The following is a 26,908-nucleotide window of genomic DNA, read 5'->3' as shown; positions in this document are numbered from 1 at the left end:
TCACTCAAGAATATTCTATCCAACAGAGTTATTATTCAGCTATTATTCAGTTATTATCCAGCAGAGTTAGTATTCCCTGACAGATATGGCAGGGGAATACTTACCCAAGCAAGCAAAAGCTGAGAGAGTAGATGAACCCTAGACCTTCCTTACAAGAGATGCTAAAAGGAGATCCTCTACCAGAATCAAAATGGCAAAAATACACAAAACATTCAGCAAGGGGATAAAGAGACAGAACCGGAAAATTACAAAGAGCTCTTTTTACCCTGTCATTAATCTACTCTTCTTGTATCACAAGGTTGTGATAACTTCAGGTGAACAGGAAAGGGACTCAGCCATACATATACACATATCCGTTCTCCCCCACAACCTTCTCTCATCTAGGCTGGCATATAACATTGAGTAGAGTTCCGTGTGCAATACAATAGGTCTTTGGTTATCCACTTTGAACACATTTTAATAATCTAATTTTCTTTACTTATTAAACATCCTGACCCAGTGCCTAAAGATTTGAAAAAAGATAACTTCAAAAAAATATTTAAAATAACTGAGTGTTTGAATTTTGGATAGTAATAGCAATATAATAACAGTATTACAGCAGCATCGGGCTGCATCCTTCAGCCTGCAAGCCCTGTACTTGCTGAGTCTCAAGACCAAAGAGAAAGCCCAAAGTCAATGATAGAGACATGTTTAATAGACAGAGGAAACCTTATGTGTGTGAAGCAAGGTCCTGGAGCAACTCCCACTATCTGTAGCAGGTAGAGGAGAGAACACAGCAGCAATCTTGCTGTTGGACAGAACTGCCAACAACAGTGTTGAGGAGCTAGGGAAGCTGTCTGAGGGGTGAAAGTGAGGTGTGTCTGACTCTTTGTGACCCCATGGAGTATAAAGTCCATGGAATTCTCCAGGCCAGAATACTGGAGTAGGTAGACATTCCCTTCTCCAGGGGATCTTTCCAACCCAGGGATCTAACCCAGGTTTCCCATATTGCAGGTGGATTCTTACCAACTGAGCCACTAGGGAAGCCCAAGAATAATGGAGTAGGTGGCCATTCCCTTCTCCAGCGAATCTTCCCCACCCAGGAATCAAACTGGGATCTCCTGCATTGCAGATGGATTCTTTACCAGCTGAGCTACCAAGGAAGTCTGCAAGATACAGCACCCCTAATATTGATTTATCGGTTACCAGGGAAACCAGCAGAGGGGCTAAGGACCTTCATGGGGTAAAATCTTCCCTTTGAAAAAATAGCATGGTGGAGTCATTCTGATCTAAGGATTAGAACAATCACTAGCCAGAGCCAGGGGGAAGGAAGGACACAGGTTTTTACTGATTAGGCTCTAAATTTAAGAGGGAAGATCAGTCATGTGTGTAGGATGTAAGTAAAGCAGGGACTGGTAGAGCAGAGGATAACCCAGAGAGAAAGTCTGCTTGTACAGGCAATCAATGATTATTTATGCCATGAAATGTCTTGAGAAGTTTCTAAAGCACTTCCCAAATGCAATTATTATCCTTGACAAAGTGAAAATAAAATTAAGTCAAAGGAAGTTTAAGGTCACCAGCCCAAAGTCATATAATTAGGGAGCATTCAAATTAGATTTTGAATTGAAATTTGCCTCACTCACAACCACTTAGGGAGAAGAAAGCAATATTTGTACTTTCTTTTAAAAACTTTTGCTAATTATATTGAGGAGAAGGGTATAAAATTGTTTGAAAACAAGTCCATTTTGTAAAGAAAAATTCTGATCTTTTTCTAATATAGAATAAAGTGTTAGCTGATTCTTAATCTCACCTTTTATCATTATACCCCTCTGACTCTAAGTTTATTTATCTTTACAATTGGTGACAAACAAACAAAAACAACAAAGACACAGCATGTAATAGAATTTCTGGAAAGTTTCTACTTCCCAGACTTTTATATGATAAATACTTCATAAAGATAATTCCCTTCCAATAATTTTTCTCTTTTAAAAGTAATCCAGGAATTGTCTGTCAAAAACATAACTAGAGAAAGCATTTACATAAATCTTTTTTGTTTGCTTGTTTGCTTTGGTTTTGGTTTGGATTTTGCTCAGGTCATCCACAGAGAATCAGCTTGAAATCTTTATGTACTTCTCCGTGTTTCTGGCTCAGAGGGTAAAGCGTCTGCCTGCAATGCAGGAGACCCGGGTTCGATCCCTGGGTCGAGAAGATCCCCTGGAGAGGAAATGGCAACCCACTCCAGTATTCTTGCCTGGAGAATCCCGTGGACAGAGGAGCCTGGTGGGCTACAGTCCACGGGGTCACAAAGAGTCGGACATGACTGAGCAAATTCACTTCACTTCACTTCACTTCTGTGTTTCTTACCTAGACATGGTACAGAGCAGTTTATGCCACACAAATCTTTTCTTCTGTCCCTTGGGTTCTTATAAACAAAGATGCTATTCAGCTCCTTGAGGACATTTAGGAACCTATATAAATCCTACTCAGCAGGGTAAGAAGCTGTACAGAAAGCTGAAGGCACTGGCAAGAAGACAAAGGTAAAATAACATAGTCATAGAATACCAGAAAAGTGAGACAGAAAGTAAGACTGAACAGGGAGAGTTATTTCTATGAACTGGACAAGTATATATGTATTACTGTTACTTAACTCAGGTTTCGTTGCTCTCTGCTCAAAAGCCAGTACTCAAGAAACAAGTGTTGCATGGATAGAAAAGCTTGCTTTATTGTGGAGGCTGACCACCTGGGGAGAAGGTGACTAGACTCGCATCTAAGAATGAACTCTGAAAATTCTACTTTACCATAAAAGTTTTTAAAGGGAGAAAGAAGTTAGTTGCAGTTAGTAATTTGAGAAAGGGGTCAGAGTCTTTGTTATCTTCCACTGTGTGCAGACTTTGTTCTGCACAATAAATCACAGATTTATTGGTGATGAGGGAGGTGTTCCAGGACTCATGCTTAGCATGATGTTATCATCCTCCACCTGGGTAAGGGTCTTAGTTCCTGCAGAACAACTCAATGATATTGTCATGTTTCTCCCTTGATGAAGAACCACAATCCTGCTTTATCATTGCACTATTGTTTCTTGATTTCTCCTTTGTTTCTTCAGTCCGTCACTGTTCTGGTTAGCAACTGCTTGAATCTGCCTTTTGGAACTCACGGAAGGTCTTATGAGGCTGCATGAAGTCCATTTCTTACAAACAAGAATCAGGGACATGAAAAGGATTTGTACCCACATGGTTCCCACAGGGTTCTGATCGGGTTCATTACTAAAGAGATAAGTGAAGGAAGAAGGCAATGGCACCCCACTCCAGTACTCTTGCCTGGAAAATCCCATTGATGGAGGAGCCTGGTAGGCTGCAGTCCATGGGGTCGCTAAGAGTCAGACACGGCTGAGCGATTTCACTTTGACTTTTCACTTTCATGCATTGGAGAAGGAAATGGCAACCTACTTCAGTGTTCTTGCCTGGAAAATCCCAGGGATGGTGGAGCCTGATGGGCTGCCGTCTATGGGGTCGAACAGAGTCGGACACGACTGAAGTGACTTAGCAGCAGCAGCAAGCTTAGAAGATCACAGTCTACAAATGCATAAAAATTGTACCAAGGCACTAATTACTGAAGGAAACTTTTTATGGGTAACATTATTTGGGGAGAAAGGGCACCAAAGAAAATATTTATTAATGATGAAAAAGCTGCTGGACCTCTGAGTATAGAGAGAGGATAGTAATGAATCTGCAGAGATTTTGGCTTCCATCATCTGGGACTTCTCCCCTTCCTGTTCTCTTCCTGCCTCCCCAATCTATTAGTCTTCATATCAGTTAAGATAACATCTATTATGACCTTCAGTCACTTGGAGATTGCTGAGTACCAATTTTCTTTTTCTGATAGAGGACAGAAATAGCAAGATTTGAGCTTTTCAACTGCAAGATTAGAGAAAGCACAAGAAAGTTTTACCAGCTAGCAACGTTATGAAACAAACTGATGAAATAGTTTATCCAAACACCTGTAGGGGAATAAAATGATTTTTCCTTTATCCTTCTAGGTTTTTGACAAAACCTCCTCTGTAATAAAAGACAGATTAACAGGAGGAAACAAACAGAAGTTTAAGAATATGCATACTTCCTGTATACATGAGACACACCAAGGAAAACTGAGTAATTCATAGAAATGGCACAAGCCATCACCTTAAATATCTCTGCAGCTAAAACAAAGAAAGATTACCAGGGGTCTGTTAATAGGTTACAGGGAAAGCACAGTAAACAAGATTACAAGACAAGGTCAAAAATGGTTATGGGGCAGAGGATGAGATGGTTAGATAGCATCACAGATTCAATGGACATGAACTTGGGTGAACTCCAGGAGATGATGAGGGACAGGGAGGCATGGAATGCTGCAGTCCAAGGGGTCAAAAAGAGTCGGATATGATTTGGCAACTCAACAACAGCAAAAATTGTTATGCAGATATAGGTCCTAGCCTTGTCTATTGATAAGAGTTTCCAGAGACTCACTCATCCTCTTCTCACACAGAGAGGAAGATACCTTTACAAATGGACTGTCCCTCACAAATGTAAATATCTCTTCCAGAAGTGCAAATGTTCCAAGCTCACTCTGCTTGCTGTGCTCCAGGCCAATGAATCTGAGAGACAAGGTGTTGAGGCAAGAAAGAGACTTTAAATGGGGAGCCAGCAGACCAAGGAGATGGCAGGCTAAAGCCTCAAAATAACCATCTTATTGGGGTCTGGATGCCAGATTCTTTTATAGATCAGAGAGAAAGAAGCAATGAGGAACTAAAGTCAAAAGGCAGAATAAAGAAGGAGATGCAGTGAGGAAGAAAAGTAAAAGGGTCTTCAGTTTTGCAAAACATCTCCAAGGGAATGCCCAGCCTTCTGAAGGGGTGTGTTAATCTCTTCTATTCACAGGTGGGCAGGCACAAGCTATCTCCATGAGCTGAACAAAGGCACTTTAGTTTACAGTCAAGCAGAGGGGCAGGGTCCTTCAGGCAAGCCATAGAATACAATTATAATAATATTATAATTATAATTATAAAAGCAAGTAAAAAAAACAGCTTCCAACATGGAGTCAAAACATGGAGTCAAAATTGGCTTCCTCCTTGCAAGATAACTTTTACCCAATTTTCAGAGACCCTATTATATCTGCAGTGTTTTGTTTTTGTTTTTAATAAATAATCAGCTCAATTCCAAAAACTATTTCTTAATCTTTTAATATATGTTATTTTGACAGATATCTGAGCACTGAAGTTTTAAAAATTTAGCTTATCTAATGTCTTTTTCTGACCCCTCTGCCAATATGCTGCTGCTACTGCTAAGTCGCTTCAGTCATGTCCGACTCTGTGCGACCCCATAGACAGCAGCCCACCAGGCTCCCCCATCCCTGGGATTCTCCAGGCAAGAACACTGGAGTGGGTTGCCATTCCCCTCTCCAATGCATGAAAGTGAAAAGTGAAAGTGAAGTTGCTCAGTTGTGTGCGACTCTTCGTGGACCCCATGGACTGCAGCCTACCAGGCTCCTCCATCCATGGGATTTTCCAGGAAAGAGTACTGGAGTGGGTTGCCATTGCACCATCCCTAAAGGAGCTTTCCTGGTGGCTTAGATGGTAAAGAATTTGCCTGCAATGTGGGAGACCCAGGTTCAATCCCTGAGTCAGAAAGATTCCTCTGGAAAAGGGAATGGCTACCCTCCCCAGTATTCTTGCCTGGAAAAATTCATGGACAGAGGATCCTGGCAGGCTACAGTCTATGCGGTTGGGTCACAAAGCGTTGGATACCACTGAACAACAAACACTTTAACTTTCACTAAAAGTCTGTGAAAGTTTTTTTTTTCTTTTTTCTCAAGATTCCTAGGTTCTGAAGACAGACATCTTTCCTCACTCTGCCACAGTTCCTTCATTTCTTTGTGATTTCATAGGCTCAAAAGACCCAATAGGAATTGTTGGCTAAAAAAGAAATGCACAAGGTGAGAGTTATGAGTCAAGTTTTATTTGGGGCAAAAGGAGGACTGTAGCCCAGGAGACAGCAATTTCAGATAACTCTGAGAAACTAATCTACAGGACTCTAGGGGTCTTTCTTTGGACAGGCCACTCCCCGCTCCCCCGTTCTCTGCTTTAGCTCCTCTCTGAAGTACCTAGATAACACTATCAAAGGCACATTTCCTGTATTGTTTTACTGCTATGAATACCCCTCACCAAACAGGTGTTAACTACTTGATGACCCTGAGCATACAGCCCCAGGCCTATTGGAACCTCAGTTCAGTTCAGTTCAGTCGCTCAGTCGCTGTCCTGTCTGACTCTTTGCGATGCCATGAATCACAACATGCCAGGCCTCCCTGTCCATCACCAACTCCGGGAGTTCACTCAGACTCACGTCCATCGAGTCAGTGATGCCATCCAGCCATCTCATCCTCTGTCATCCCCTTCTCCTCCTGCCCCCAATCCTTCCCAGCATCAGGGTCTTTTCCAATGAGTCAAATCTTCGCATGAGGTGGCCAAAGTACTGGAGTTTCAGCTTTAGCATCATTCCTTCCAAAGAACACCCAAGACTGATCTCCTTTAGAATGGGCTGGTTGGATCTCCTTGCAGTCCAAGGGACTCTCAAGAGTCTTCTCCAACACCACGGTTCAAAAGCATCAGTTCTTTGACGCTCAGCTTTCTTCACAGTCCAACTCTCATATCCATACATGACCATTGGAAAAACCATAGCCCTGACTAGACGGACCTTTGTTGGCACAATAATGTCCCTGCTTTTGAATATGCTATCTAGGTTGGACATAACTTTCCTTCAAAGGAATAAGCATCTTTTAATTTCATGGCTGCAATCACCATCTGCAGTGATTTTGGAGCACCAAAAAATAAAGTCTGACACTGTTTCCACTGTTTCCCCATCTGTTTACCATGAAGTGGAGGGACCGGATGCCATGATCTTAGTTTTCTGAATGTTGAGCTTTAAGCCAACTTTTTCACTCTCCACTTTCACTTTCATCAAGAGGCTTTTGAGTTCCTCTTCACTTTCTGCCATAAGGGTGGTGTCATCTGCATATCTGAGGTTATTGATATTTCTCCCGGCAATCTTGATTCCAGCTTGTGTTTCTTCCAGTTCAGCGTTTCTCATGATGTACACTGCGTATGAGTTAAATAAACAGGGCGACAATATACAGCCTTGACGTACTCCTTTTCCTATTTGGAACCAGTCTGTTGTTCCATGTCCAGTTCTAACTGTTGCTTCTTGACCTGCATACAGGTTTCTCAAGAGGCAGGTCAGGTGGCCTGGTATTCCCATCTCTTTCAGAATTGTCCACAGTTGATTGTGATCCACACAGTCAAAGGCTTTGGCATAGTCAATAAAGCAGAAATAGATGTTTTTCTGGAACTCTCTTGCTTTTTCCATGATCCAGCAGATGTTGGCAATTTGATCTCCTGTTCCTCTGCCTTTTCTAAAACCAGCTTGAACATCTGGAAGTTCACGGTTCACGTATTGCTGAAGCCTGGCTTGGAGAATTTTGAGCATTACTTTACTAGCGTGTGAGATGAGTGCAATTGTGCCGTAGTTTGAGCATTCTTTGGCATTGCGTTTCTTTGGGATTGGAATGAAAACTGACCTTTTCCAGTCCTGTGGCTACTGCTGAGTTTTCCAAATTTGCTGGCATATTGAGTGTAGCACTTTCACAGCATCATCTTTCAGGATTTGGAATAGCTCAACTGAAATTCCATCACCTCCACTAGCTTTGTTCGTAGTGATGCTTTCTAAGGCCCACTTGACTTCACATTTCAGGATGTCTGGCTCTAGGTCAGTGATCACACCATCGTGATTATCTGGGTCATGAAGATCTTTTTTGTACAGTTCTTCTGTGTAATCTTGCCATCTCTTCTTAATATCTTCTGCTTCCGTTAGGTCCATACCATTTCTGTCCTTTATCGAGCTCATCTTTGCATGAAATGTTCCTTTGATATCTCTGATTTTCTTGAAGAGATCCCTAGTCTTTCCGATTCTGTTGTTTTGCTCTATTTCTTTGCATTGATCACTGAGGAAGGCTTTCTTATCTCTTCTTGCTATTCTTTGGAACTCTGCATTCAGATGTTTATATCTTTCCTTTTCTCCTTTGCTTTTCGCTTCTCTTCTTTTCACAGCTATTTGTAAGGCCTCCCCAGACAGCCATTTTGCTTTTTTGCATTTCTTTTCCATGGGAATGGTCTTGATTCCTGTCTCCTGTACAATGTCACGAACCTCATTCCATAGTTCATCAGGCACTCTATCTATCAGATCTAGGCCCTTAAATCTATTTCTCACTTCCACTGTATAATCATAAGGGATTTGATTTAGGTCATACCTCAATGGTCTAGTGGTTTTCCCTACTTGACCTATATATAAATATATAGGTCAGTTTTTCGGGGTCTTTGTCTTCCTTCAGGCCAATTATCTGGTTTCTTTTTCTCACACCTAACCTGCTCTGGGACTCTCCCCTGGGGTGCGCATATGCCCCTCAGTCAAGACAAATCAAGTGAAGGCTTCTGGGAGGAATAAGACTCTTTATGGCTTGACAATAGTCCCTTGACTTTTGACCCACAAGGAGACTTTCTGTGCATGTGTAGTGTCTCCCTTATCCCAAGAGAAAGAGGAGGGAGATCCCTTAAACCTTTCCTCAAGTAGGGTTTTGCCCCCTCTTTGTCCTTGCCATTACTATTACTTTACGGTATTTACAAGAGACAAATACTGGCTATTTACTCCGCGTCTGTTGTTATTTCCATTTTGGAGAGCAAACAGGAGGATAATTATAAATTCCTTAACTGGAGCCCACCTATCTCTTGTCGCAGGAAATACAACAGGAAGCTAGTTGTAAATGTCTAACCTGGAGCCCATCTATTTCCTACATCAGTGGAACTTTGGTTTGCCTTTTGAACTAGCCTTGGTCATTCTGCGGCTTCATCTCTGATAGGGCATTGGTTGAGGTTGCCCCTTTTTGGACTGACTGGGCATTTGTTGGGAATTTTCCTTTTTTAGGGCTAGGCAACTCTGACCCTGAACAATCATTCTGAATTGCTGTTTGCTTGATATTTGCTAATGGTGACGATGAATAATTAAGTGTGGATGATCAGAGCTCCGTTCATCTTACAGTCCCTTGGGGTAGTTTTGCAAATTTAAGAGATCCTTTAGCTGTGCTCCCTAAATGAAAAAAATGCCTCAGTGCTCCCTGAGATCTGCAGGGCAGAGGCCTCTAATGGCTTGTCTATTATATCAGAATGGATCTTTTGCAATTGCTTTTCTCTTGCAGCGGGTGGGGAGTGTGGGGGTTGGGGGTGGTAATGTGTGTGAATAGATGTCTCAGTACCTGAGTCCAAATCCCTGACTCTCTTCCTGGTTTTGTTAAGACTGGCTTAAGAGTGTGAGCAGATGATATGTATTATTGTCTATTACTGTTACTTGGTTTTCTTTCTTTCTTTCTTTCTTTTTTAACTGAGGTGAATATTTGGAAACTGGAAAAAAGAGTTCCCTGAATATACATCAAGATGGCTGGATTTTGTACAAGTAGAAAAAAATGTGCATTTTATCCTCCTGTGTCTTTGAGATGTAAATGATCTACCTAAGCCCTCTGGAGCTTATCTGTGTTACTAGGAACTGAAGAAAAAAGGGATGCAAAAATAATATTTAAAAAACCCTCAAAACTACTGGGGATGCTCCCTCAGCGAAACTTTACATAAGTTTCATAAGAGATGATCAAGAAAATCAGTAAAACCATAATTTATCTAAGCAAGCAAATTTAATGTATTCAAACTATTCTTTGTAGGCTAGCAAATTTATATTGTTGTTTAGTCACTAAGTTGTGTCCGACTCTTGTGACTCCGTGGACTATAGCCTACCAGGCTCCTCTGTCCTTGGAATTTCCCAGGCAAGAAGACTGAAATGGGTCGCCATTTCCTTCTCCTAGGGAGCATTCTGACTCAGGGATAGAACCTGCATCTCCTATGTTGCAGGCAGATTCTTTACCACTGAGCCATATAGGACTTTGTTGTTATTCAGTCGCTCAGTTGTGTCTGACTCTCTGCGACCCCCTGGACTGAAGCATGCCAGGCTTCCTTGTCCTTCACCGTCTCCTGGAGTTTGCTCAAACTCATGTCCCTTGAGTTGGTGATGTCATCCAACCATCTCGTCCTCTGTTGTCCCCTTCTCCTGCCTTCAATCTTTTCCAGCATCAGGGTCTTTTCCAATTAGTCGTCTCTTCACATCACGTGGCAAAAGTATTGGACACCTAGAACTTTAAGCACTTAACAATTCAAATATTTAAAAAGTTAGACAAAATGCGTTTCAAGTTCATGTGGAAGGGGAAATACTATATTGTTGATACTTGGCATTAATGTTAGTTTGTTGATTTAATTAATTAGGTCTAATGAATTTGGTCTAATTAATTAATTAGGTCTTTAGCGTCATCAACTTTCATGCTTTCACAAAGTAACATTTTCACTGAGCTTAGGTTTAGTAGAAGTTAAAGGAAATCTTCTGATATCTGTTGCAGATCTGTCGGTGAGAAAAATAACTTGGTGTGGTGAAATTTTTGAGTTAAACTATAGGAATAATTATGTTCTTAAATTATATAAAATAATCTCTCCAGATTTTGGTAAAAATTACTTGCTCTCTTGGTTTTCCTTAGAAATTAAGGTGTTTAAAAGTTGGGGATTCTAATTTAAATATGTAATTAAAGTTACTAGACATAATAAAACATTTCACTATATAGTAGGAAAGTGGGTTATATATTTTGAGAAAAAAGTTTTATGCATGGCCAGGCTTATTTTAGTTTAAACTTAATTGGGTAAATGGATTTTGTTATTAAAAGTAGACTGGTACAGGACTAGATTTGGTTCCTTTCTGCCAAAAGAACAAGTTTACTTCAAATGCTGCTTTTGATAATATATGTGAACTTCCTTGCCTTTCAATGATATGATTTTGTTTTGAAATATTTTAAGTGACCTATGATTCCACCAGACCAAATGTTCTTAAAACATTTTGAAGTTTTTGACGAGCTTCTTATCAAATTCTGGGTTTCCCAGGTGGTATTAGTGGTAAAGAACTGGCTTGCCAATGCAGGAGGAGTAAGAGACCTGGGTTTGGTCACTGGGTCGGGAAGATCCCCTGGAGGAGGGCATGGCAACCCACTCCAGTATTCTTGCCTGGAGGAGAATGCCATGGACAGAGGAGCCTGGCGGGCTACCGGCCATGAGGTCGCAAAGAATCCTACAGGACTGAGCAACTAATACACACACACAATCAAATTCTAATTAAATTTCTTTTGACTTCAGCTTGCTCTGGGATGCTTCAGAGGGCCCCTAAGTCATGAGATAATCCTTCCCAGGCAAATACTGGAGTGGGTTGCCATTCCCTTCTCCAGGGGATCTTCCAGACCCAGGGATGAAATCCAGGTCTTCCACATTTCAGGCGGATTCTTTTCCATCTGAGCCACCAGAGAAGCTCAGCACATTGAGTGGCCTACCAGGGAACTCTCCACCAGATTTGGGAATGAGCATTCCTATCATCACAAGATGAAATGGTCATGAAATACCCCAAAAGCTAGGATCAAACTTATAAATATGAAAAAGCCTTGCCAGCTGGAAACTGACACTTGCTCTCTACCTCTACAAGGATTAAATCATGAGCCACTGCAGTTCTGACCTTGAACATCCCTGAAAGGAGTTTCAGGGTGGAGATTAGGAATGGGGCACACTGTACTCAGGGGTAAAACTGGCAAAACAGGCTCTCAAATAGAAATTTTAAGAAGATTTTTATGAGCCTAAATCATCACATCTTCTCATATCTTAAAAAGTATTAAAATCACTAATGGTGATGCCTTTTTGGCAATTTAGGAGAGAAATGCATTTGAATATAAAAATGGAGTAGCTGTCAGACTCAGACATGCCTAGTCGGTCTCACAACAGTGTCTGTTGGAATTGTAACCCAGCAGAACACTGTAGGTACCTCTATCAAGTCTATGATTAACCTCCTTATCTGAACCTTTATTCTTTTTCTTGTTCAAAACTTGTTCTCCTCAAGATTGAGAATTGTCAAAGAAATAGGGGGAATTGTAGCCCAGCAGGACCCTAAGGGGCCTTCCCAGGACAGGCTTTTCCCATATCTTCTACTTTAGATATACCTAGATAGCAGTATTTGATGCAATAATTTGACTGATAATGTTAACTCTGTAATATCACCCTGTTCCCTCACCCTCAGCCACTCAGAATTGTACACTCACTGATCACATACCCTGAAACCCCCTTCCCTTCCCTGGGTTTTAAAAATTCTTTGCTGAATTTCACCCTGTGCCGGGAGCTCAGGGTGGTGGGTGGGGGAGGGGAAGTGAGTGCAGCACATAAACTTCTTGTCTCTTTGCATGGCCCTACAATAAATACTTCTCTGCTTCAAACTTCAGTGTTTCTGTGTGTTTGGCCTCACTCTATCAGGCACACAAACTTGCTCTAACAAAACTGTTCCAAAAATGTTGGTATACATGTGATCAGTATACATATGATTTTAGTGAAGGAAGAATACATGCAATCAGGCACATATTTGTTTGTAGAAGATTAACACTAGTCACCAGGGGCAGAGGTCATTATGAAGAATTTTAGTGCTTTTCTAGATACAAGAAGATGCAAGAATTGGGCTCATGAAATCTCCTGAAAACATGTAACTATCTGAAGACATGTTCTGCCAGTTTTTCCCAGAGCACAGTGTCTCATTCTTGATTTCCACCCTGAACTCCTTTTAGGGAGTGTTAAAGTTCAGCAGCTGCAGTGGCTCTAATTGGATCTTTGTAGAGGTAGAACGCAAGTGCCAATTTATAGGTGACAGTATATTGTATTGCTTTTTAACTTAATCAGTCTATGCTCTCTCTTCTCCAAACTTTATTGTATCAAAGAATATCCTATAGTAATCTTTTCTCTACAGCTATTCTCTCCAACAGCGATAAAACACTCCTATACTTTCCTGCTATAAGTGCATGACTGCTTTCTGGACAGATAAAAACGTCCTTAGGTTAAAAAAATGACTGATTTATGCTCTCAACTAGGTGAATGACAAGCTTTGAGCTAAAACAAGCAAAAATAATAAAGCATTTTGAGCTCATTTCCTGTTTATCTCTTTAAGCAGATCTCTCTTGAAAATATATCACATGATGATTTAACATGGTTGTAGAACTTTAATCTTATGTTTTCCACTTTTCACAGATTTTGCAACAAACTCTGGTCTTGTGGCTGCCTCCTCCAGTCATGCTTTTCGTTACTGCTACTGCTACTGCTAAGTCACTTCAGTCGTGTCCGACTCTGTGTGACCCCATAGACGGTAGCCCACCAGGCTCCCCCGCCCCTGGGATTCTCCAGGCAAGAACACTGGGGTGGGTTGCCATTTCCTTCTCCAATGCATGAAAGTGAAAAGTGAAAGTGAAGTCGCTCAGTCATGCCTGACTCTGTGTGACCCAATGGACTGCGGCCTACCAGGCTTCTCCATCCATGGGATTTTCCAGGCAAGTGTACTGGAATGGGGTGCAGTTGCCTTTTGGTTACTAACTCCACACAAGTCCCCTTCTATTTCATCCTCATGGGCATGGCCATCTTTCATACCTGGATTTCCATCCCATTCTGCTGTCTGTACACTATCTCTATTGCAGGCAACACCACCTTACTGGCTGTCATCAGGGCAGAGCCCTCTCTGCATGAACCCATGTACTTGTTTCTTTCCATGTTGGCCCTAACAGACCTGGGACTTAGCCTCACTGCTTTGCCTACACTCATGAGGATCCTCTGGTTCAATGCCTCAGAGATCAGCTTTGAGGCTTGCTTTATTCAGTTCTTCTTCCTCCATGGATTCTCCTTTATGGAATCTTCTGTGTTGTAGGCCATGTCTTTTGCCACCACGTGGCCATTTGCCACCCTCTCCATTATTTTTCCATCCTCACCAAGAAGGCAATCTGCAGAATAGGTCTAGCCATCATTTGCCACTATCTTCTGGCTGTTCTTCCTGCATTGTTTCTGTTGAAAAGGCTCCCCTTTTATGGCTCCCCTCATCTCTCCCACTCCTACTGCCTCCATCAAGACATTATTCACCTGGTGTGTGCTGACACCACTACAAATAATGGGTATGGATTTGTTCTAGCTCTGCTTATTATCGTACTGGACCCCTTGCTCACTGTGCTGTCCTATGCACTCATCCTGGGACATGTCCTCAGAATTGCCTCCCAGGTTGAAAGGCTCCGGGCCCTCAGTAACTGTCTGTCCCACATTTTGGCTGTTTTGGTCCTTTACATACCCATGGTTGGTGTGTCCATGACTCACCGCTTTGCCAAGCATGCTCCCCGAGTTGTACATGTCAGTATGGCCAGTGTCTATGTACTAGCACCTCCTGTGATGAACCCCATTATCTACAGTGTTAAGACCAAACAGATCCGCTGAAGGATCTTTGATCTCTTTGCTCATAGACAGTTGGAATAGAGTGTTGAGAAGTGGGCTTTTGGTACTACTTTGTAAAATAATAGTTTGAGAAACTTGAAAAATTGGTTTGAATGTCTAGTCATGTATGAATCAGGAAGCAGGGTTGAGAGTTAAATACAATATTATGTTCATTGGATTTGTAATTTAAGCTAAGTTGAACCGCCTGCATGTGGCAGAGCTGCTTCATTTACACGCACTTTTTGCACGCTAAGTTCCTCAACATTTGTATCCTGGAATTGCCAAGCTTCTAGTTCAAGATGTGAAATATGTTATAGAGTGAACTACCTGAGTTAGGTAACCCTTCAAAAGTCCTTCAAATGGGGACATCCTGTTTTCAACAGTGTCTCTTCTTGTGAAGCTCTCCCCTAACATGTACATGAAGCCGCTAAGTTGCTTCCATTTACACTGTTTCTTCTCGGAAAATGCCCTGAGAAGTAATTCTGGATCCAAAAGAAAACACAAAACAAAACAAAAACTCACTAGGCATCAAACGTGGGGTCTCTCATGATTCAATATAAGTTCTAGGGTTTCTCCTTCTCACCTCTCAGCTTCTAAGTGGCAATTATTTAATCTTGTATTTTTTAGACGTTAGATGTGTACTGGGACATTAATTTGGGAGACGGGTATTCACAGTGAAAATTTGTTAAGAAGGAGATCAGAAGAACCTTGGAAATAAACTGGCTTCCTTTTACAGGTTCATTCATTCATTCATTCATTCATATACTTTTACTTGCTTTTCTTGCTTTTTGGGCTAGGACCTACAGTTCAATGATGAACGAATGTTGACATGTTCCTTGATATGTTCCCAGTCAAACAGAGAATGTATTCAATATTTAACCATTAAATATGATGTTAACTGTGTGCTTTTTCTTATTTAGCTTGAGCAGATTGGTATCTCTAATTTAATACTACCATGACTGGATAGTAGATTTGGTGTAATGCATTTCTGCCTACATTGAAATGAGCATGTGATTTTTACCCTCTTGTTTCTTATTTAATTCAACTACACTTGCAGTTTTACAACTGTAATATCTTAGTATGTTTTCTGTACTTAAAGCCTATGTTGATACCTTGAATTTTTTAACATGGTATTTAGTATGTATCCATAATTTAAAATACAACTAGTCTTAATTTTGTGATTCTCTTAAGCCAAAACTTCATCTGTTTTTTGATTGATTATCATTTTTAGTTTTAATTTGGCAATAAAAATCTATTTCTATTTGTCTTCATCTGGTGCATGTTAAATATAAAGTTATTTTCTTTTATATGTTCCATACTTGATATAATGGCTGCTGTGAATTCCTTGTCTATTACATTCAATATCTGGATTATTTTGGAGCTGATCCCCACAGATTATTTTTCTCTGGAATATGCACCACATTTCTAGTTTCATTTTATGTTGAGTACTCTTAAATTGTATCTAAAATTCCCTCAACCATGTTTTGAATAAGATGTTGAGATTCTGGATTCTGTTTATATCTCTGAAGAATTTGATTGATTTTTATTCAGATAGTTAACTCACGGAACTCAAATTCTCAATTCACCCCTGCATTTTGAAGCACCTAATATCTTTGTTCAGTTTTGTTAGCCTTACACAGGCTGATTGATACCTGTCTCAAATATGTACAGTTCAGATATTCACTGAGTTTATATGCACAAATTTGTATTCTTCTTCTTGATCTGTCTTTTACATGTATTTTCTTACCACGTTCTAGATAATCTGGCAGCTCCAAAATATTCCTTTTGTTTTTCAAACCAGTAAGTCTGTATGTTTTTTACTGAGTTTTAACTGACCCATCTCCTATCAATAGAGATCTCTGTAAAGCTAAAAGTCATAAAACAAAGAAACTCCCTCAATAATGTTCTCTTTTTCTAAGTAAGTGTAATGTTTCTCTAAGTACACTGTACTTACCTTTCTCTTTTGTCACAATGGCACCCCACTCCAGTACTCTTGACTGGAAAATCCCATGGATGGAGGAGCCTGGTCGGCTGCAGTCCATGGGCTCGCTAAAAGTCAGACACGACTGAGCGACTTCACTTTCACTTTTCACTTTCATGCATTGGAGAAGGAAATGGCAACCCACTCCAGTGTTCTTGCCTGGAGAATCCCAGGGACGGCAGAGCCTGGTGGGCTGCTGTCTATGGGGTCGCACAGAGTTGGACACAACTGAAGCGACTTAACAGCAACAGCAGCAGCAGTGCTTTCATAGTTTAAAAAAAACACATTTGTTCAAGGTTTATAATGTTGATCTATGGGTTAAAGGTGTCATTTTGTTAGAATAAATACCTTTAGTCATTGAAATACATAGTCTTATCTATAGTTGAATTGCTGGATTGTACGGTATATTGTAATACAAACTGTCACATTGTGTTCAAAGTGGTTATAACACTGCATCCCCTCATACTTAAGGAAGATGACAATGATGATATGGAGTATGGTGGTTAAAGCAGAGATATTCAGATGTATTTTTAGGTATATTATACAACCAAAGTTGGAGGGGATTTGAGAGAGTGAAGTCACAGTGGTTATATGACAAATACAGCAGAGGGGTACTGTTTTCAATGTTGAAAAGAAATGAGCTCCCTTATCCAAATGTATTTTCTCTGTCCAATTCTCTTCCCAGTTCTTCTACAGATCCAATATCCATCCTTATACTCTTTCTTTGACTCTCTGAACTGACCCAATTTCCTTGGTTGATAATTTGTTTGTTTTATAAAGCATTAGATTTATAAGCCTCCAGAAGGCTCTGCACAAGCTGGAATCAAGATTGTCTGGAGAAATACCAACAACCTCAGATACACAAATGACACCACCCTAATGGCAGAAAGCAAAAAAGAGCTTAAGAGCCTCTTGATGAAAGGCAAAGAGGAGAATGAAAATATTGGCTTAAAACTCAACGTTCAGCAAACTAAGATCATGGCATCCAGTCCCATCACTTCATGGCAAATAGATGGGGAAATGATGAAACAGTGAGAGACTTTTTTTTTGGCGGGGCGGGGGGTGGGGGGGCTCCAAAATCACTGCAGATGATGACTCCAGCCATGACATGAAGACACTTACTCCTTGGAAGAAAAGCTATGACCAACCTAGATAGCTTATTAAAAAGCAGAGACATTACTTTACCAACAAAGATCTGTCTAGTCAAAGTTATGGTTTTTCCAGTAGTCATGTATGGATGTGAGAGGTGGACTATAAAGAAAGCTGAGCACCAAAGAATTGATGCTTTTGAATTGTGGTGTTGGAGAAGACTCTTGAGAGTCCCTTGGACTACAAGGAGATCCAACCAGTCTACCCTAAAGGAAATCAGTCCTGAATATCCATTGGAAGGACTGATGCTGAAGCTGAAACTCTGATACTTTGGCCACCTGATGTAGCTCATTGGAAAAGACCCTAGTTCCGGGAAAGATTGAAGGTGGGAGAAGAAGGAGACAACAGAGGATGAAATGGTTGAATGGCATCGCCGACATTATGGACATGAGTTTGAGCAAGCTTTGGGAGTTGGTGATGGACAGGGAAGCCTGGCCTGCTGCAGTCCATGGGGTCACAAAGAGTCGGACATGACTGAGTGACTGAACTGAACTGAACTGAACTAAGGCTCTGTATTTAACCTTCAGTCATTAAATGTCATGCCTAGAGAGGAATCCAGTGAAATATTTCTCCCTTTGGCCCTCCCTTTTCTCCTTTGAGAAAATCTTAGGCCAAAGTAAGAGTTACTATGGTTAAAATGTGGTAGTGGAGACAGATTAAATACCAATCTTGTAAATTTTAGAAAGAAAAGAGGAGATAGGAATAATTATTGGCCAGTCCTTCTCAAAAGAACCACATTTTGTTCATAATACCATAAAAATTGCTGAATTTCATTATGTGATACAGCAATTGTGTTTACATGAAGAAGAGTAGATAGATGCGTTATCATCAAGATGTTCAGTTCAGTTAAATTGTAGTCACATTTACATCTGTAGAACTGTATTTTTCACTCTTTTATACACCTTAGGCATTATTCAGTAAAATAAAGTCCTTATCTGACTTCATGAAACTTACAGTTGGGGGCACAATGTAGGGTTGTGTTGGAGATGACTAATGACAGTGTTCGGAGAAGGCAATGACACCCCACTCCAGTACTCTTGCCTGGAAAATCCCATGGACAGAGAAGCCTGGTGGGCTGCAGTCCATGGGGTCACTAAGAGTCGGACACGACTGAGTGACTTCATTTTCATTTTTCACTTTTATGCATTGGAGAAGGAAATGGCAACTCACTCCAGTGTTCTTGCCTTGAGAATCCCAGGGACGGGGGAGCCTGATGGGCTGCCATCTATGGGGTCGCACAGAGTCGGACATGACTGAAGCGACTTAGCAGCAGCAGTAGCAATGACAGTGTTAGTAAAGAGCACTGTCCCCACTGTGCTTCACTTCCTTAGCTTCCACCAGGTGGTGCCAGTGGTAAAGAACCCTTCTGCCAATGCAGGAGATATAAGAGATGGGCGTTTGATCCCTGGGTCAGGAAGATCTCCTGGAGGAGGGCATGGCAACCCACTCCATTATTCTTGCCTGGCGAATCCCCATGGACAGAGGAGCCTGGCAGGCTACAATCCATAGGGTTGCAAAGAGTCAGACATGACTGAAGCGACAGCACACACATGTATTTTAACTTTCTAACTCGGGTACACTGGCTGAGTTCTCACCTCTAGGAGTACTCCTACTTCTAGCCAGGACTTCCTGAGAAATTCTAGCAGTCCTCTTCCTGGAAACATTGAAATGTCAGAATTAATCTACTTTTCACAGTAATAGCCACAGCTTTCATAGGTTATGCCACATCTTGAGGTCAAATATCCTCCTGATGTATGGCAGTCATTACAAATCTCTTTCCAGAAATTCTATACTAGTTGATACTAGTCTAGTTGAATGAGTCTGGGGGTGATTCTCAGTTGACAAAACTGCTCTCTCTTAATTGTTTACCTTTCCCTTTATGCCTTAATGTCCCAGGAGGAATCTCATCTGATATAGACAAAATTCCACCTCATCAATACTCTACAATCAAAGACATCTTGGGTGTCTTATTCCTAATTCTAGCATCATTAATGTTAATACTATTCTCAGTTCATCTTTTAGGAAATTAAAAGTATACTTCAGATAACTCTATCAAAACTTCCCTTCACATCAAATTATGTGATACTTCTTATTCACCTATGCAATCTTACGGTCCATTCCCAATAATTCAGTGGATGCACAGGCCTTAGTCTTTCCAGTTCTGATTTTAGCAATTATCTCAGTACTTAGTGCATGTGTGCTAAGTTGCTTCAGTCATGTTTTTCTCTTTGTGACCCTGTGGACTATAGCACTACAGGCTCCTCCGTCTGTGGGATTCTCCAGGCAAGAATACTGGAGTGGGTTGCCATGCCCTCCTCCAGGGGATCTTCTCAACCCAGGTTCAGTCCCAACCCAGGAATTGAATTCCTGTCTCTTACATTTCTCCTGCATTGGCAGAAGGGTTCTTTACCATTAGTGCCCACCTGGGAAGCCCCAATACTTTATACATCAAAATAACAAAGCATAACATTTCAATCCCTTAGCTAATGCCTATTCTGTGTACTAGCAGCTGACCTACAAACACTAGCAAGAATTGGAGGACTATTGAGTATTCATTTGTCATCACTGCACAATTAGCATCTATTTTATAATTTCTCCTAATTCTCATTATTCCACCACTAGCCAGTATCATTGAAAACCACTACTTGAAATGTATTTATATATGTAACCGAATCTTACCACATATTCTTTATCCATTCCTCTGTTAATGGACATTTACATCACTTGCATGTCCTGGCTATTGTGGATAGTTCTACAATGAAAACTGGAATTATGGAATCTTTTGGAATTATGTTTGTCTCTGGGTATATCCCCAGGAGTGGAATTATTGGATCATATAATTGTTCTACTTTTAGTTTTTTAAAGGAAGCCCTATGCTATTCTCCATAGTGGCTGTACCAATTTGCATTCCCACCAACAGTCTAGGAGTGTTCCCTTTTCTCCACACCTGATCCAGCATTTATCATTTGTAGATTTTTATTTTTTAATGACCATTCTCTCAGGTGTAAGGTGCTACCTGATTGTACTATTGATTTGCATTTCTCTGATTAGTTGTGGTTAGTTAAGCATTTTCTATGCTTCTGGCACAAAAACAGAAATATAGATCAATGGAACATGATAGAAAATCTGGAAATAAATTCATGCATGCACCTATGGTCAATCGATCTATGACAAAGGAGGCAAGGATACAATGGAGAAAAGACAGTGTCTTCAATAAGTGGTCTGGGAAACCTGGGCAGCTACATGTAAAAGAATGATATTAGAACATTCTCTAACATAATAAATAAATAAACTAAAAATGGATCAAAACCCTAATTATAAGGCCAGACAATGTAAAATTCTTAGAGGAAAACATAGGCAAAAGACTTTCACGTAATTCACAGCAATATATTTTTTAGACCACCTCCTGAAATAATAAAAATGAAAACAAAAATAAACAAATGGGACTTAGTTAAACTTAAAAAGTGTCTGCAAGGAAATGAAACATAAAACAAAGAGACAACCCTCAGAATGGGAGAAAATTTTTGCAAACAAAGTGACCAATAAGGGGTTAATATCCAAAATACACAAACAACTCATACAGCTCTATGTTCAAAAAACAAACAACTCAGTTGAAAAAAAAAAAAAAGGCAGAAGGTCTAAATATTTCTCCAGAGAAGATATACAGATAAAAGTACATTGGTAATTTAAAAATACTTATAAGCTTCTGACTCTTACTTTATATAGAACTTTCCATGTTTTCTATATACTTGATGCTTTCCATACAAGCTGTTCTCTCAAAACTGAAAGGGAATTATTGAAATCTGCAACTGCTATTATTGAATCATCTCCTTCATCAATGTCTTAGAGTTTTCAGAGGAAAGGTCATCACCTCCTTGCTTAAGTTTATTCCTAGCTATTTTATTATTTTTATGTGACTATAAATGGGATTTTTAAAAAATTTCTCTTTCTGATAGGTCATTATTAGTGTATAGAAAAGTAACCAATTTCAGGATATTAGTCTTGTATCCTGAAACTTTTCTGAATTCATTTATTAGTTCTAGTAGATTTCCTGGTGGAGACTTTAGAGTTTTTTATATATTTAGTGTGGTAATCTGCAAGTAGTGTTAGTTGCTTAATCATGTCTGACTCTTTGTGACCCTATGAACTGTAGCCTTCCAAACTCCTCTGTCCATGATATTCTCCAGGCAAGGATACTGGAGTAGGTAGACATTCCCTTCTGCAGGGAATCTTCCCAACCCAGGGACTGAACCCATGTCTCCTGCATTGCAGGCGGATTCTTTACCATTGGGCCACCAGGGGAGCCCTGAGAATCCTATAAATAATTGTAAATTTTTACATTTGGGAGGAAAGGTAAGCCTGATATCCCCCTACACTGCCATCTTAATGTTTCTTCCTTAAACCCTCTGTTTATTTATTTTTTTAAACCCTCTGTTTAGATTCATCTTTGTGTTTATTGATATTATTCTCATTGCTAGCATATAATTTGTCAATGATAATTAGTTGAATGATGTTGCCTAATGTTTTGTGAATTTTTCTCAAGACTAATATTGCTTTCATCTATTTCTATATATATATTTAATGTATCTGACATGTGTGATCTGATGAGTATATACACCATATCTCTCCCCACAATTCTCAGGCATGTCACATCTTCAGACTTCTACCAATGTCCTTGGCTTATTTCCAGGCCAAAGTGAAATCTGAATTTGCATACTCAAGACTTCCCAGAAACTCTCAGTTGCTCTGAGGTCCTTACTTCTTTACCCCTACTTCTGCATTGCTCTGGGTATCACTGGGTCCATGAAGTTATCTGCACTTGATTAACTGAGCGGAAGAGGAGACAGGCCTCTGAAAGATGATCTCAAATACATAAAGTTCATCTCTATTCTTTGTATTTCAGATGTTTATAAGTCACTATTTCTAGTTACACATCTGATAGAAGGTTTGCTCCCTCCATGTATTGTATCATATATATGATATATTGTCATGTATTATATCATGATGATAGAAATAATTGCAAAGGAAAAGCAAATGATGGCAGTAGTTACACTGTAAACAACTTAGTTACAGCAGGTCTTTGTGATGAGGGAATATGTAAGGAAAGGGTTTATTGAAGTATGAGAGAGAGTCATATCAAAATCAGGGCTACCATTCCATGTGAGAAGACCAGGTATGTATGCCCAAAGGCAAAAGTGGTTTCAACCTATACACACTGAGGATAATTTGGGGGCATAGGAATGAAAAAGCAGGATAGATGGTGAGTCATACAAGTATCTTGGTAGAAAACGTCTCAGATCATCTTTTTGTTTAGTAAAATTAAATAATGAAAATCATTACACACATAAAGATGGAACTTGTCATGTGATATGAGTGAGTAAAGTGCTTAAAATTATCATGAAATGTTCTTTTCACCAGGTCATCAAACTCTTTCCCTTGTTTTTTCATTTGCTTTCATGTCCTTCAGTAACTTGGTTTTGGAGTGCACTTGATTTATATCCTGTTAGTACCATGTATGTCTACCTTCCTTAATCTCCCCCTTTTAACTTTCCCAATCATGCTGGGATCCATGAACAAGAGAACCCACAGAAGCCAGGAGAGGTAGGAGCAGGCATTTCCTAACATGGCTTCAGTAATCCTGGTGAACTTACAGGAGGAAGTGACCTGCCCCATTTGCCTGGAGCTTCTGATAGAATGCTTGAGCCCTGACTGTGGGCAAAGCTTCTACCAAGCCTACATCACCACTGTTAGAAAGTGCAGCGCAAAATAGCCATGTAGGAGAAGGTCCTTGGGAAAATGGCAGAGGGCCAGAAGTACCCTGGCTTTGCGTGCTGCTGGTTGTAAAACATCTCCTGCCTTTAGCTATGCTCAGTGCCAAGATTTAATAATAAACATTAAAGATGTTGCTTGAGAAAATGGGTCATGGGATAAACACCTGGGTCATTTATAACACGCTGTCCTTGAAATATCTTTTACTGATTATGTCTTAACCCCGTACATGCTCTGCTGGCCATATACTCTAAGCTCTTTGTTCCTGCTTCTATAAAAAGGCTCGATTGCAGAAATAAATTTGTCAGTCCTTGCAAAAGACTGTCCGAGTGTCATTCTTTCAGATTCATCGTTTCCAAGTCCCGGGGAGAAAATCCCCACAAGTGGCGCCACGAACAGGGACTTGAAAGGAAGGCTGAACAAAGCAACGAGCCCCTGCAGAAGGGGGCAAGCAGGATGGGACAACATAACAGTAAAATTCCTTTCATTTCTATAATGCATCATTTTTTTGAAACAAAACGGTGTTAATGTTTCAAGAGATCAGTTGAATGACTGCTATCATATTTTACTGGAACAATTCATGGTTCCCAGCAGAGGGGACACTCAATCTAGACATATAGAAAAGGGTTAAAAGTAATGTTTTGCAAGCATATCGGTAAGGGTTACATGGTCACTCATAGGGGCTATCATAGAACAAATTGAAGGGCATAACGTTGATTTGTAAGTAAAGACTATTCAGTCTTTACATGAATATGAGCTTAAGGAACAAGATATGCAAGGTGCTTTGAAATATAAGAATGTTATGCTCAATCAGACACAATCCTTAGAAAAACAACTTAGAGACATATATATATATACAGGATGTGTCAAAACTGAAGCCACTTAGAACGGAGGTCATTTCATTCAACGGACAGCCCAAATCTGAGGTTTTTCCTTCTGCTCTGCCTGTAACAGCAGTTGCTAACTTTGCTTATACTAATCATTTCACTCCTTGGGAAATGCCTGCTTGCGCTTTCGCTTTCCCAATACAGTTTAATCAACCTGCCCAAGGCCAAAATACTTGGGCTAATCTAGATTTTGGCATGTTGTCTAACTTTAAGAAAGCATGTACTCTGTATGGACCTACTTCTCCTTACTGTGTAGGATTTCTCAGAGGATGGGCTGACCATTGGATGCCATATGATTTTTTTCAAGTAGCAAAGATGATTTTAAATCCTCAACAATTACTGCAGTGGCAAATGTAGGTTAGTGATGAGGCCCAACAACTGATAATTGACCAGCAATCTCATGATAACCCCGCCAATTTAACTTATGATGTACTTACTGGAACAGGGACCATGGCCGATGTAATGGCGCAATTAGCTAATATTACCCCTGAGATGTGGCATTTCATTAAAGAAACTGCCTGCAGGGCTTTGGCAAAGGTTGATAGCGCTAACTTTGATGGTTCATTTGTTAAGATTATTCAAGGACATGAGGAGGAATATTCTCAGTTTATAGGAAAATTAAAGGATACAATTGAAAAATCTATTAAGGATGTGACTTTACAAAATCTTATTTTAAAACAACTTGCTTTTGAAAACGCTAATGAGGAATGTCCATCCATGCTCAGACCAATTCGAGAAACTGGCTCTCTTATGGAATATTTGAAAGCATGTAAAGATATCAGATCTATGTCCCATAGAGCAAAATTGGCGGCATTAGAAACCTTTAATGTACAGAAAGCTGCTAATGCCAAAGGTTTTAACTGTGGGAAGCCCGGCCATATGAAAAAACAATGCCACATGCCAACATAGGCCAGAAAAAATAATACTACTTTTAATAAGAAGAGACCCCCAGGAATCTGTCCAAGATGTAAAAAGGGGTTCCATTGGCTGAATGAATGTCATTCTAAATTTGATAAGGATGGAAACACCTTGAACCCCGGTGCACAACAAGAACAACAGGGAAACTAACAAAGGGGCCATCCTCTAGCCCCATTACAAAAGGAGGACCCAGCGTTATGATGCTACAAGCAGCCACATCTAAGAGTGCTTGCATTGATATATTTAGTCTTTATGACAGGGAACTAATAGAATTATACAACCCCCACAAAATTCCCACTGGATATTATGGCCCGATTCCATCCAGGACAGTGGGACTGATTTTGGGACGTAGTAGCTACACAATGAGAGGTTTAGTGGTATTGACCGGTGTTGTGGATGAAGATTATGAAGGGGAAATACATATTATGGTAAATGTTGTGAAAATTGGAAATATATACTTACAAAAAGGGGAACATTTTGCACAATTATTACTTTAGCCATATGTCAAACCAATGAAGGCATCTGATATAGTTTGGCAGGGAGGCTTTAGCAGTACCAACCTTACTGCTGCACTATCCACCTTATTAAAGGAACATCAGAAACCCATGCTCACTTTACACATATGGGAAAAAAAAATTTCACAGGCATGCTAGATACCGGAGCTAACATTTCAATCATTAGAGCTGCAGAATGGCCCCTTGATTGGGATAAGGTTATGGCTCCTTCTAGACTACTAGGAGTAAATAAAACTGATGGCACACAAACTTTTGTCAGTGCATCCTATTTACAAGTGTATGGCCCTGATCAAATTGTAGCTTATATTAAACCATATATTACTAATATCCCTATCAATTTATGGGGATGGGATTTTCTTGAACAAACGAAAGCCACAATTTCTTTGAATGAACCTTTTTAATGGGGGCCATTGAGTTAACACCGCTGCCTCTCAATTGGGAATCTGATACCCCAATATGGACACCTCAATGGCCCCTAACTAAAGAAAAATTGGCAGCTCTTACGCAATTAGTAAATGAACAATTACAAAAAGCTTATATAGAACCTTCATTTTCCCCATAGAACTCCCCTGTTTTTGTAATAAAAAAGAAATCAGGAAAATGGCAAATTTTGATAGATTTAAGAAATATTAATAATACCATGTTACCTATGGGGCCCTTACAACCTGGATTGCCCTCCCCTTTTATGGTACCAAAAGGATGATCTATAGTTATTATTGACTTACAAGACTGCTTTTTTACTATACCTCTGCACCCTAAAGATAGAAAATGTTTTGCCTTTTCAGTTCCTTCTATAAATCACATGGCTCCTGTTAAAAGATTTCAATGGAAGATGCTACCTCAGGGAATGATGAACTCTCCTATCATTTGCCAATATCTCATATCTGTTTTATTACAACCTATTAGAGATAAGTTTCCTACTGCATTTATAATTCATTACGTGGATGATATACTTCTCTCTATGGAATCTGAACTCTGCAACAGTTATATAATGAAGTTACTACTGCTCTTCAAAATCAGGGCCTGCTTGTAGCACCAGATAAAATTCAATTGAAAGCACCCTTTAATTATTTAGGACATATTATGGAAGAATCTAAAATCAAACCTCAAAAAAACTCAAATTTCTATGCAGTCTCTATGCACGCTGAATGATTTTCAAAAATTGCTAGGAGATATTAATTGGCTACAGCCATCTGTTGGCATCCCCACCTAAGTCTTACAAAATCTATTTAAAATTTTAGAGGGATCCCTTAACCCTAATAGCCCTAGGCAACTAACA

At 40.0% G+C, this 26,908-nt stretch overlaps 1 pseudogene; it reads left to right on the top strand.

Annotated features, from left to right (window-relative positions):
- The first annotated feature begins 13,502 nt into the window (after nucleotides 1–13,502).
- LOC147357950 (olfactory receptor 51Q1-like) lies at nucleotides 13,503–14,413 on the top strand (annotated as a pseudogene).
- Nucleotides 14,414–26,908: the final 12,495 nt, after the last annotated feature.

The sequence above is a fragment of the Bos grunniens genome, chromosome 15, assembly GCF_055505025.1.
Source record: "Bos grunniens cultivar Pamir isolate PY7600 chromosome 15, Bosgru_T2T1.0, whole genome shotgun sequence".
NCBI classification, from domain to species: domain Eukaryota; kingdom Metazoa; phylum Chordata; class Mammalia; order Artiodactyla; family Bovidae; genus Bos; species Bos grunniens.
This window is presented reverse-complemented; position numbering and strand designations above follow the sequence as displayed.